General features: G+C 41.1%; 1 protein-coding gene across 9 annotated transcripts in view; it reads right to left on the reverse strand.

Annotated features, from left to right (window-relative positions):
- Window positions 1-13,590, reverse strand: part of MID1 (midline 1) — a 329,175-nt gene that overhangs the window by 129,414 nt on the left and 186,171 nt on the right. Inside the window, exon 1 of one of the 9 annotated variants that reach the window (XM_043501634.1) lies at window positions 6,986-7,201. The exons of the other annotated variants lie outside the window; for them this stretch is intronic. The gene's annotated coding sequence lies outside the window, so the exon portion shown is untranslated. Of the gene's footprint in view, window positions 1-6,985; window positions 7,202-13,590 lie in introns of those variants that run through there. 9 annotated transcript variants of the gene reach the window in all.

The raw sequence follows: 13,590 nt of genomic DNA on the forward strand, positions 1-13,590 counted from the left end.
TATAGAAACTGTTTATAATGACCTTAAGTGAAATTTGGAAATGGAGTCAAAGGCAGAATTACTGTGTGTGCGTGCGCGCATGGGTGTGTGTCTTCTAGTGCTGACACAAAGTAGCATCATAATAGGCAATGTCTGTTATTCAGGTTAGCAGGATATTGTATAAATGCACAGTAAAGTTTAGTTAAGTGTTTACATTCTTGTCATAGAATCGGATATGGGCACTGAAAGGGGCAAGAAAGAAAACCTGTCTCATCTGTAATTGATACATTTGGAATTTCTAGTATTAGCTCTGAAGAAAGAAAATTTATTTTCTAGTTTTCTTTCTGCTGAAGGATATAAATAGAATCATTTTAGGGAACAGTTAGAACACGTGGCATCAGATTCAAGAAGTATTCCTAATGCTATTAAAGAACAGTCACAACCTAATGTTTGCCCCAATCCATTAACTATTTTCAACTTTTATATCTCAGACAACTGAGGTCTGTGATTAACTAGTGATGTTAATTATTTATGCATTTCACTACTTTGACATAGACATATTTTTAAAGGACTGCAACCATCCACAAGTAGCTGATAATCAAAGCTTAAAAAATTATTCCTAATACTTTGGGAAGAGAAGCATTCACCACATTAGGGAAAGCTAGTCATCATTACATATAAGCCTCCGTTTACTGCAGAGAATTCTCTTCCTCATTTATATCCTAAAACTGAAGGTTAATAAAACTACAAAAGGAGAGTATTCATTCAACAGCTTCTGCCACAAGTGAATGTCATATTTTTCATGTGAATATTTCATATTATTCATATTTTCATTGCCAAAGGAATAATTAACTGTTTTGTCCACAAGTAAACTACATATGACATGTACATAATGTTTGTAACAGTTTACATTTTTTGGAACATTTAAGAGATGTTAACAAATACAGCAAAAGCACATCCTCCACACCACTTGTGGTTAAACATAGTCCTGATGGCATCATTCTGTCTGTGGAATGTCATATGTCAGTTACAGAACACATGTTCTAAAGGCCCAATCCTGCAAGTTGACATCAGCGGGACTGAGAATGCTCAGCACCTCACAGGAGTGGAATCTTCAATAGAAAAAAACCCACACAGTCGTTTACCAAACTGGGATCTAATAATCATCTGGGAACTAGAATATTCTTTGAGCCTTATGTTAAAAACTGAAAAAAAAATCAAGAATGGCCATATAAAGCCCCAAAGGGTTCATAAAATAGAATAGCAGATATATATTTTAATATGCTTCTGTATGTTTTAAAAATTAAATGCTCTGAATTGTTTAATATTCCTGTGTGTCAAATAGTTCTATATTTTTAGGTATGTGACACTGAAATGTGGAATGCTGAAAGCAAAGGGCTAGATCCTCAGCTGGTGTAAACCACCATAACTCCACTGACCTCATGATTGAGCTCCATTAACTTGACTGATTTACACCAGCTAAAATACTCTTACATAAAAATAATTCTCACCTCTCCATATGAAAAGAGATTAATTTCAAATGTTTCTCTAGTTATGCAGCTGCAAAAATTGGGCACTTCACTTTGCTTTTTGATCAGTGTAATGGCATTATGGGCGACAACAACCATGTACTTAAAAAGACTCAAGTGGGAACCTAACGCTACAAGGGTAAAAACCATATTTAAATTCATAACCATCCTAAACTTTGACCATGAATCATAAACTGTCAGAAGAAACCTAGGGTCTGTTCTCACATCACACAGAGCCTTTAAAATGGCAGTAAGAGGTGTTCGGGGAGCTGCAACGGTCAAGTTATGACCTCACGTCTCACGGGGCTTTTAGAATTTAAACAAACTGGAAGTTCAATGTACAGATGCAATCTTGGCTAAATAAAGCTCTTGCTTTTTTAAACTAATCTCCATCCTACCCACCAGGCATACCCCATCAACCTCTTTGCCTTGCTTTCTGCTCCTCACATGTGATAGCTGAAAAGTCCCATAAAGAAAGTGTATTTTTATTCTAACAGACCAGAAATGTGTTCTCAGTATTATACTCTGCACATTCGCAACCACTATGAAAAGGATCAGCTCACTGGCTTTTACAAGATTTCCCAATCCAATATTCAACATTTTATTCCAATTATATGTCTATCACACTTGTAATTCCTTTCTGTATGTTCTTCTGAGTGCCTGTATAAGACAAATATATTTTCAAATGAAGACTATATTGCTAAGGTAAGTTGAGGGGGAAAGATTTTAAAAACTGTAAATCACTTAAGTATTTAAGTAGAATTAAAATGAGCTACAACAAAAATGATTTTCCCTTTGCACACACTTTAATTCAAGGACCCAAATCATTTTACAAACTTTAAGGGGCAAAGTTGGTAATGTTGTAGCAGTGTAGCTGAGAGGAGAGTTTGGACCTAATCCATTGAGCCTCGTGTGGCCCCAGTGAGGTAGGTCCCTATTTTACTGACTGACTATGACACCGAGAGGATAAGGGGCAAATTATAGCTGCTCTGTTGAAGATGCACTGTTGTAGGGGAGCAATATAGAGCTCAGAGAGCACTGCTATCTGTGCAGGAGACAGACAGCCAAATTTGGCTGCTTGTCTCCTGAGAGAACAAAGGGTGGACAGACACTACACATGCCTGTGTGTTGGCAAGATTGTGATACGTGTCCCTCACACATATGGCCTGGTGTCTGTGAGACAGCTCTGAGAGGAATGCAGTCATTAGCTGTAACAGAGGTGAAATGCATCCAATTAAGTGAGCTGTAGCTCACGAAAGCTTATGCTCAAATAAATTTGTTAGTCTCTAAGGTGCCACAAGTACTCCTTTTCTTTTTGCGAATACAGACTAACACGGCTGCTACTCTGAAACCTGTCAGAGGTGCCACTGTGGACAGCAGAAAGGACTAGAGTTGCCAACCCTCCAGGATTCTCCTGGAGTCTCCAGAAATTAAAGATTAATCTTTAATTAAAGATAATGTCATGTGATGAAACTTCCAAGAATACGTCCAACCAAAATTGGCAATCCTAGTAAGGACGCTCCCACTCTGGCCCATGCAGGCAGAATGGTTTCAGGACTGTGTTCTACACTACTTCTCAACCTTTTTCTTTCTGAGGCCCTTCCCAACATGCTATAAAAACTCCACGGCTCACCTGTGCCACACTAACTGGCTTTCTGCATAAAAAAGCCAAGGCCAGCATTAGGGGATAGCAAGCAGGGCACACCACTGGGGCCCCCGCGAAGCTACGTTGTTCAGGCTTTGGCTTCAGCCCCAGGTGGTGGTCTCAGGACCCAAGGCTTCACCCCAGGTGGCGAGGCTTCTGCTTTCTGCCCTGGGCCCCAGGGAGTCTAATGCTGGCCCAGCTTAGCAGACCCGCTGAAACCTGCTTGCGGCTCCCCAGGGGTTCCCAGGCCCCTGGTTAAGAACCACTGTTCTATACCTCCTACCCATCTTCCTAGCATGGTTCAGGCTCTATGAGCTAAGACACTGACTTGCGATGTCCTCATAGAAAGTCAATTGCAGAACAAGCAGCAGAGCCCAATCCCCTACTCCAACCACTAAACACAGTTTGTATTTTTGTGCCTTATGTCAGTTACACTTTAGTATAATCGACTAAGATTTGCAGAGCAACTGTCTCCAGGCTTCCTGATTTCCTCCACGGAGAATTTACAAATATCTTTGTTGAAATCCTTGCATAATGACAAGTTTCAGAGTAGTCTGTATTCGTAAAAAGAAAAGGAGTACTTGTGGTCTAGTCTCTAAGGGTGCCACAAGTATTCCTTTTCTTTTTGCTAAAATCCTGAATCCCAAGAACAACAAGAAATGGGTCAGGAGTATCTCAAAGATGGCCATCTCCTTTTCATTATTGTCTGCTGCCCCCCATCTCATTTCCATTCAGCTTTAGCCTGTTACGGAATGAGCAGGAAACTCAATTTAGTTACCGGCAAAGAGTCACCTCTGGTATAGTACAATGAGAGTATAACAGGCTGGCAGTGAAACAACCCTCCCTGTTAGCAGGTGTTGATTCTGCTGGGAAAGGGTTCTGTTCTATTCCATTCAAAAGTAAGGAGGTTCTGCTGTATCACTGAGGCAGGCAGCTTCTCATCTCCGCTGAAGATCTAGGGTGTGGGCTGAGCACTCTTTAAGTAGGAGCCCTAAGAACAGCCAAGCCTGGAAAGAAAGCTTGAACCTCGCTTTAGTATCTTATTGTTAATTTATTTGGACAAGATAGTGATTTGCTGTTATAACTATGCAGATAAGTAAGCAAGTGTAAGACTCTTTCTCCCTCTTTACTCCACTGTGCAGCTGGTCGATTTGCTGACCAGCATATCTCAGTCAACACTGGGGGGAAATAATCAGCTACTGGTAATGCCAACAGCAGCTTTCTTCCTCCTTGGAGCTTGAAAGAAATTACAATTTTTTGTCACAATTCATTCCCTGGTCTGCTATGTACTGCCCCTTATTCAGGGTGAGATGTAAAAGTCTCAGTTCTACCATTTTGTTAATAAAACCCGATCTTGGCAAAGAGGGGAGTTATTTACTTTACCTTAGGGTGACCAGATGTCCTAATTTTATAGGGACAGTCCTGATATTTGGGGCTGTGTCTTATATAGGAGCCTATTACCTCCCACCCCCGTCCTGATTTTTCACACTTGCTGTCTGGTCACCCTACTTTACCTTGTCTATGGGCTTTGTTTGAGAACAGGCTGCAAAAGCTACCTGCTTACAGGAAGAGCCTGCAATGCTTCATTGTCTCACAGAGGCATGTCCACCCTCTTATTTTGTGGGAACTTAAAGGTAACATCTCCCCACCATACATGAACCTTGGCAATCTCAAGTATTTTCTTTTTTGTATTTGCATCCCTAGGGGCAAAGGAGTAAGGTAAGGAGCACGGTGAGACAAAACAAACAATTGCCCACAACCATACAATCTCGTCTTGAGGGCTTTTAGCAGCCATGCAGAACAATAGCTTTAGTACTTCAAGCTGAAGAATTAAAAGCAGCAAATGAAAGAACAGTATCAGTAACTGAGTGTGTAATTCAGACAATTAAAGTGCCAAATGCTATTGGCTCATTTCATAAAAAAAAAAAAAAAATATAGGTGAGCAAGATTTTGTGGGGCTGGGTGGGTACAGCAGTCAAAACAAAGACTGCAGGGGTGCTGAGAGACCTTGAACCAATCTGTAAACCCTGTATATAATGGAAACTACTTCAAGCCAGAGGGTGCTGCAGCATCCCCCCCCTCCGCCCCATAGCCTTAGTTCCAGCACATAAAAAAAGACTGGGAAGCCAGAGGATACTCAGTTCTAATCTGAGTAAAGTCATTTACTATTTGACCTTGGAGGAAATCTGCCTCAATCAACCTGGAAGATTGCACAAAAGCAGAACCTCATTGATAGCTGGGTGTCGCATCTGAGCTAAATTTTACTGCGTAAATACAGGATTTTCAGAAATCGTATTACTTAGTCTCAGAATTGTTGGGAGTTGGTGCTTGATTCTCATTTCTCTCTAGCCACGGGTTTTAAAGCCAAGATGCAATATGCGGTACAGCATTTGCTCAGTACTGCTTTCCTTATGTTCTCATTATAATTCTTATCTGGAGAGGTGCAGAGTGCCCATATGAAATCAGTGGGGGATGCTTGTGCTCAGCACCTCTCTAAAAAGGTAGAAAAGGAGAGTAGAGTAAAGAATGAAAAAAAGGCAATTATCCATTAAATATTGCTACCAGGGGTAGTGACTGATGTCATAGAGACAACCGTCCAGTACAACACCCTACAGTGAAGAGACAGAGAATGAAAAGGAATAAACAAAAGCAAAATTATTCTCTATAAAGAATGGTTGCATCAGTACACTAAATAGATATTCAGTCTTTCTACCACAAGATTTTCTATAGCACCCATCACAAAAGTATCTAATTACTTCTGAAGACAGCATGAGAAAAACAAATACCTAACGTTACAGCTCTTTGCAATGCCATTCATCAACAAAATGTAAAATCTCCTTTAATTCAGTTCAACTTTCTAGACCTAGGGCATGTTATACATTTCTGGTTAATTATCAGAGTACAGTGACCTTAACTTTTACTGGTTGAAAACGAGTAACGTGATGGATAGAATTACCGGCATGTAACTGTACAGTTCCAGCCCCACCCCCACCCCCACTTCCCATAACACACACACACCCTAGCATCATTATCTATTAGATTTTTAAATAGCTACTTTAAAAACTGACCTCTCCGAATGTCAAATTATCTTGCCCTTAGACAATTGTTCAGTTTGAAATATCATACTGGGAAATATAGATTAGAAACTCAGTAATTGTGGCTCATACACACTCCTGGTTTCCTGAAAATATATATAGTACATCTGGTGGGCATTACTTCAATCACACATAAATAAAATAGTTTACATGCTCAAGTTGTCTTCTATACCACCTTGACCATACTGGTGCTAAAAAAAAAATTTATCCTTCTAACATGTATCTCTAGGACATTAGCCTAGTACACGTCAAAGTTTTAGATTATGTAACTTGATTGGTAACAAATGAATATTTTATATCAAAAGGTGACTTCAAAGACTTTGCACAAGCACGGTAGAGGGCTGTAGGAAATTTCATGTTTAAATGAGAGAACTGAGGGAAAATGTGCTACCTCACCCTTTATTTGATACTTTTTAAACCAAAACTATAAAGTTGCATTTACCAGAATGAAAATGCCTATTTTCCAGGCTTCTTTAGTAGCTTAACACCAATGGATAAAACAACAACAACATTCACACAATTTAAAATAGCTTATTACTGAGAAACATTCCCATTTTTGTTAAGCTTCCCATACAGAGAAGATTATTTTCTATAATAGCACAAACACATAAAACGCTGCATTACCCATATTGTTAAACACATTTGAAAATATTTTTGAAAATGGAAAATGTAATCTCGCCATTGAGAATTTAAGTATCGGTTCCAACTCTCAAGAATGTATCAACTCACATACCCACCGATGGATTTCGCCCTAGTTCTTTTGGCCGATACATTTCTGTAGATAAAGACCACGCTGACCCACTCAAAAAACACTGACAGGCCAAAACGGCCAGATGGTAGCAGCTACCACTATCCTAGGAATCCTGGAGCAATACTGTGACTGTGTCTGTAGCTGTGAGACAGTGGATGCTGTAACACAACAGGAAAATCTACCCTACAATTCCAGGAAAACCAGCTCCACCTAATCACCTCCGCCAGAGTTTAAGAATCAAAACTCCTTCAGCAATCCAGATGCCTTAGTCACTGACCCTAAAGCAAAATCTCTCTCAGCATTCAACTTAAATCGAGTGAAAAAGCAATGAGGATCAGATTCTCTCAGAGCTTCTGTATAACCTGTCTGACAATGATGGCTTGTAATAAGGACATTGGGCTACGCTGCCACATAACTTGAACAAGTGGAAGCTCAGCCTGCTGTGTAATTAATCCAGAGCTGAATAATGAATTGTAGTTCCCATGCCTGTAAAAGAGACTGACCTGAACTGGCAAAACCTGTCACACAATGTGACCAGTACAGAACTTTTCTAATTCTTCACAGAATCTAGAACTCTACAGGACAAAAATGACAAATGATTCCCCTGCTATTTTTATTATTTTCTCCAAGCAGTATTAAAAAAATACATCACATAAACAAAGCCTGGCAGGAGTTCACCTAAAAGCTGGGGCAGCTGCTTGAAACACCTAGTTGTATTTATTGGGAAGGGAATTCTTTCCGGTACCACAGAGGAATAAGTCACCTCTTTTAGTTTAGGAGGTGAAACACTGGGTGATTGCAGTTGTGTAAAAACTGTTGCTAAATCATTAGTGTGCAAGTGAACAACCCGCAAGAATAAACTACAGATTAACCCAAAAGCCTGTAAAATGTCTGATTGTAATCCTGACTGATTTGATATTACACCAGACGTTTAGACTCCAACAAAGGTGTTAAAAAATTCATATTAAAGTGGAAACAGCAAGAAAGAATTGCTTCCTGGTGTTTTCTGTTTTTCATGCTGCAATGATTTTTTTCATGCAGTTGCAGCACAGCACAGAGAAAGCAAACATACCTCAGATGTTTGGCCATAAGGATGCAAAACAAACATTTTCTTTGGTCTTTCTTTCTCCACATGAATCTGTATTTTGTTCACAATGGAATAATAAACATTGTGATTATTTAATTTCCTATGCATTTCATTTCCTTAAAACAATGGATTGGAGCCCTTTTCAACATACTTCATTCAGATTTTTTAAGGATTTCTCCTTTTGACACTGTTCCATTGTGAATAAATTATTAGAGTCACTGGAGAAGAAGAGGAGATCATGGGTCTTCTACACACCTGGTGAGTGCTCTAACCACCAGGCAATAGAGTTAGTCTCAGGCCCGGGTTATCTCTCTAGCTCAAATGACTCTTTGAAAGAGAGTGAGTGAACGAACAAGTGAGAATGAGCACACACTTATGAGAATCCAACTGTTGCCTGGCGGTTAGAGCACTGAGTTGGGAGACCCAGGATCTAGTCCCCCTGCTCCACTGACTCTTTCATTATTTATTCAGAGTGCAAGAGCTTCAACAGGACAGAATCTCAGGGAGTCCTGCAGCCCAAAGGGTAGGACACTCACCTGAGAGGTGGCAGATACTTGCTCAAATTCCTTCTTCCCATCAGGCAGAGTGGGGACTTGGATTGTGTGTCTCCCACATCCCAGGTGAGTACCCTAACCACTGGGCTAAAAGATATGAGGGACGTTACCTTCCTCTTTCCCAGCTTCTTGCTAACTGTGTAGGCACTTACCACCAAGAGACATTTTGCAACTGAGAATCCCAAGGCACCTCCCTGGAGCCAGGATTTAGGTACCTCTCTCTGAAAGGGGGGCACACATCCTTCTCATTGGCATTGCTTAGGTGGTGTGCTAGCTTTTGCGAATTGCACTCTAAGGAGCCTATTCTCTCCCTATTCATTGTACAAGATGCCCAACTCAGACTTTGTGAATCACAGTGATTTTCTAGGTGCCTAACTCCTTTTGTGCATTAAGGCCTTAATCTCTCTGTGCCTCAGTTCCCAACTGATAAAAACAGGGCTGTTATGACGACAAACACAATAAAGACTGTGAGGTGCTCAGAAATTATGGTAGTGGGGGCCAAACAGGTAGATAAGCTAAATTAGAAAGGGAGATTTGCACAGTGGTGTTTTGGATAAAGATGATTCTGTTGAACCTTTTGCACAAAATAAGAAAATTAAAAGTTTTCACGGTCCCCCTTTTAAAGATGTGTAACAGGAACAAAGGATAGTGGGAGAAGGTTGCCTCAGTTCTATCCCTGATGAGGCCACGGCATACCTGGTGGCTGAGCTTTGTAACTTTGTCCTCACCCACAACCATTTCAGATTTGGGGACGGCCTATATCTTCAAGTCAGTGGCACTGCTATGGGTATCCGCATGGCCCCACAGTAAGCCAACATTTTTATGGCTGATTTAGAACAACGCTTCCTCAGCTCTCGTCCCCTAGTACCCCTCCTTTACTTGTGTTACATTGATGACATCTTCATTATATGGACCCATGGAAATCCACCTAGATTTCAACAATTTCCACCCCACCATCAACCTCAGCCTGGACCAGTCCACACAAGAGATCCTCTTCCTGGAAACTACAGTGCAAATAAGTGATAGTCACATAAACACCACCCTATACCGGAAACCTACTGACCGCTATACTTACCTACATGCCTCCAGCTTCCATCCAGGACACATCACATGATCCATTAGTCTACAGCCAAGCCCTAAGATACAACCGAATTTGCTCCAATCCCTCAGAGACAAACACCTACAAGATCTTTATCAAGCATTCTGAAAACTACAATACCCACCCGGGGAAGTGAGGAAACAGATTGACAGAATGAGATGGGTACCCAGAAATCGCCTACTACAGGACAGGCCCAACAAGAAAAATAACAGAATACCACTGGCTATCACGTACAGCCCCCAGCTAAAATCTCTCCAGCACATTATCAATGATCTACAACCTATCCTGGAAAATGATTCCTCACTCTCACAGACCTTGGGAGGCAGGCCAGTCCTCGCTTACAGACAGCCTCCCAACCTGAAGCAAATACTCACCAGCAACTCCACACACCACAACACAGAAACACTAACCCAGGAACGAACCCCTGTAGCAAACCTCGTTGCCTATTCTGTTCCCATATCTACTCTAGCGACACCATCAGAGGACCCGACCACAACAGCCACACCATCAGAGGCTCTTTCACCTGCATGTCTACTAATGTTATATATGCCATCATGTGTCAGCAATGCCCCTCTGCTATGTTCATTGGCCAAACCAGACAATCCCTTCATAAAAGAATGAACGCAAATCGGACATTAGGAATGGCAACATACAAAAGCCAGTAGGAGAACACTTCAATCTTCCTGGACATTCTATAACAGATTTAAAAGTAGCCCTACTTGAACAAAAAAACTTCAGAAATAGACTTCAAAGAGAAACAGCAGAACTAAAATTCATTTGCAAATTTAATACCATTAATCTGGGCTTGAACAGGGACTGGGAGTGGCTGGCTCATTATAAAAGCAGTTTTGCCTCTCCTGGAATGGACACCTCCTCATCTATTATTTGGAGTGGGCTACATCCACCCTGATCAAATTGGCTCTGTCAACACTGGTTCTCCACCTGTGAGGTAACTCCCTTCCCTTCATGTGTCATCATATCATGCCTGCATTTGTAATTTTCACTCCATGCATCTGAAGAAGTGGTGTTTTACCCACGAAAGCTTATGCTCAAATAAGTCTGTTAGTCTTTAAGGTGCCACCAGACTCCTTGTTGTTTCAGTTCTAACCAAACAGCTCTATTTTGATCTGAACTCGCTTGTGTGATTAAAAATGTGGATTTTTGTATACATTCAGTGAGAGAGCCATTGAGGGCCTAATCCTTCTCACTTTACTCTCATGAGTTGACAATAGACTTCAGTGGGGTTATTCAAATAGGAGGTATTTACAGGATCAGGCCCTTATGCCTCAAACTGGATTTCTGGAACAGCTTTACGCATACTCTGTAGGACAACTTCCAGGTGTGCAAACAAATGTATGGGTGGTCAATATGAAAGAGAAGACTAAAGGAAAAATGTACAAGAGAAAAAAAATCAAAGAATTTGTCCCCCAAAGCAAATATTTCTACTGTGTCCCCTGGCCACATTAGCATCTCCTAGTTTTCATTCAGCAGCTTTAACTTAAGCTAAATCATGCATCTAATGGACTGTTCACCTCATCTCTCCTGCTGATCGGACACCTGCTGCCCTTTCCTTAACTCAGCATTTTAAACGTTAAACAGACACTTTTCTGGAAATGTATGCTAGCCTCCCTCTTTGTATTCATTTCCTATTGATATTCTGTGGACTGAGAGCAGTACCCCAGAAGTACACTTTCCCCACCCTTAGACTTCAAAGGCAAGTCTTTAACCCTCAACAGAGTTGAAATAATTTTTAAATGAGGAAAAGCACGTATTTCTGATGGCAGGATCTCCAGTGCTTTTGCTCATCAACACCTTGGTTATACAGAATTCAGGGCCATCCACATCACCCTTGTATGGAGAAGATATGACACAATATGATTCTGCTGAGCAAGTAGGTTGGCCACTTGCCCAGTTTTCACCCGTACAGTCTGGGTTTCGGCTTGTGCATCCAGATGCCATTTGACAAGCCCTGATGTCCAGTTTTTTTTATCTGGAGGGTGCGGGAGAGGCGGAGCAGGGGGTGGGGACTCTGGGGTCTGGTTACCAGCCATTAGAAAGATGGCAACTTTATGACCAAGAGAGCCCAGATTTTATGAGATCCCAGATTGTTGCTCCCTGACCACCATGGAGCTGTGCACCACAGCAGGCTCCCTGTGCCCAGGCAAGCACGAGGCCTTTAGGTGAAGAAGCAGACCAAGATGAGGGCGGGATGTGACAATTGGTCATGGATCCACCAGACATTCAAACCCATTGAAGAGGAGTACCAGAAGTAGCTGTTGATCAACTCCCCAGACAGAACACAGAATTCCAATCCCCTGGAACTCTACAGTCCAGAGAGCAGTTATTTTGGGTTTGGGCTGAGGGAAAATTGCTCAGATGTTATGCTGGTGAGCAAGGTATAAATACCTAGACAGACTGAAGAAGATTCAAAAACAATTTCATATGTCAGTATTTCAATAGGTAAAAATATTTGCCACGTATGAAAGTTACAATATGCTTTTTTTTTTGGTGCATATTTTCAGGGCAAAATTTTCTCACCTCTGGTCAGAAGATGGAACATATTTTTGCCTGTTTCTGTTTGGAAGTGCTCAATTTCGACTCATTTTTCTGATTTATTTTTATATCATTCCAGAATTTTTCACTTAGTTAAAAAAATGCCAACTTTTTTGAAATTTGAAGTACTTTTGCATTTTTTCATGATTTTTGGGGCACAAATATTTAAAGTTTGGGAGATACTACCAGGTATCAGGCAGCTGATATTCCAAGCTGCCAGTCCCTATGCAGGGTGCAAATGCAGCCATGTAGTACAGCGAGATCAGGGCAGAGCTACATCAATATAATATTAACAATGAGAAAAATAAAAGTTTCAGGGAGGCTGACATTTAAGAATAGTGTTTGGTAGTTTATATCTCCTCAGTTTGTGTCTTTGGTCAAATGTAAGGATGCTTACACACATGCTGATGTATTCATGTGCACAGCTAGATGAAGACAGTGAAAATGTTATTCCTTCAATTTCTGAGAAAGTTTCTTGGGAAGTAAAATGATTGTTCAAGAAGAAAATCAAATGTCCTAGTTTCCCTGTCATGTCCAACTTATGCCAGGTGAACACAGCATGGGGGCTCTCGGATTCTTTCACTGGCCGAACATGAACGTTAGAATAGTCTCACAGCTGCTCTAAACAGCAGGTTCCTAGAAATCTAGTGCTCTTCTGCCAGTTGGGGATTCACAGAGTGCATTGCTCTATGGCCACTCCTCCTGCCCATCTCAGATATGCTCCTGGTACCTGAGGCCAAGAGAGAAGGAGGCATAGGAGCCAGAGGCATCTGCAGTTTGGGACTTGCATGAGGTTTGCACTCCCTTTGTGTAGTAAGAGAGTAGGGTAGAACTGAGAATCCAGCCCAGTCACTAGAGGCCAAATTCAGAACTAGTGGCACAGGAAATGCAACTCCCTTGATGGAAATTTCCCATGGAAGGTGGATGGCTTCTTTATACCAAACTGCTTTACATGGCTGTTTTATGCTACACTCTCTTTATTACAGTCTCCTTTAAATGGCTGCTTCATAGCACAGCCTCCCGTTGTCAGATACACCCCCACCTTTTGCTTTCTCAGCCTTAGAAAAAGGATAAGTAACTACATTAAAATGATACACTATTGTGCCATTTATACTCCCTTGCAAATTACATTAGCATTTAAGTAAGCTCTGAATTTGGCCCAATGAGTCCTACTAAAAGTGACAAATTTATTACAGCTCTCTGGAGCCTGGCAAACTTTAATTTCAATAGCAGCATGTGCTCTTTGGCAGTCTGTGACTCACTAAAGGAACAATTGTATGGTACTTGATTCACATAAA

This window comes from Dermochelys coriacea, chromosome 1 (genome assembly GCF_009764565.3).
Source record: "Dermochelys coriacea isolate rDerCor1 chromosome 1, rDerCor1.pri.v4, whole genome shotgun sequence".
NCBI lineage: Eukaryota > Metazoa > Chordata > Testudines > Dermochelyidae > Dermochelys > Dermochelys coriacea.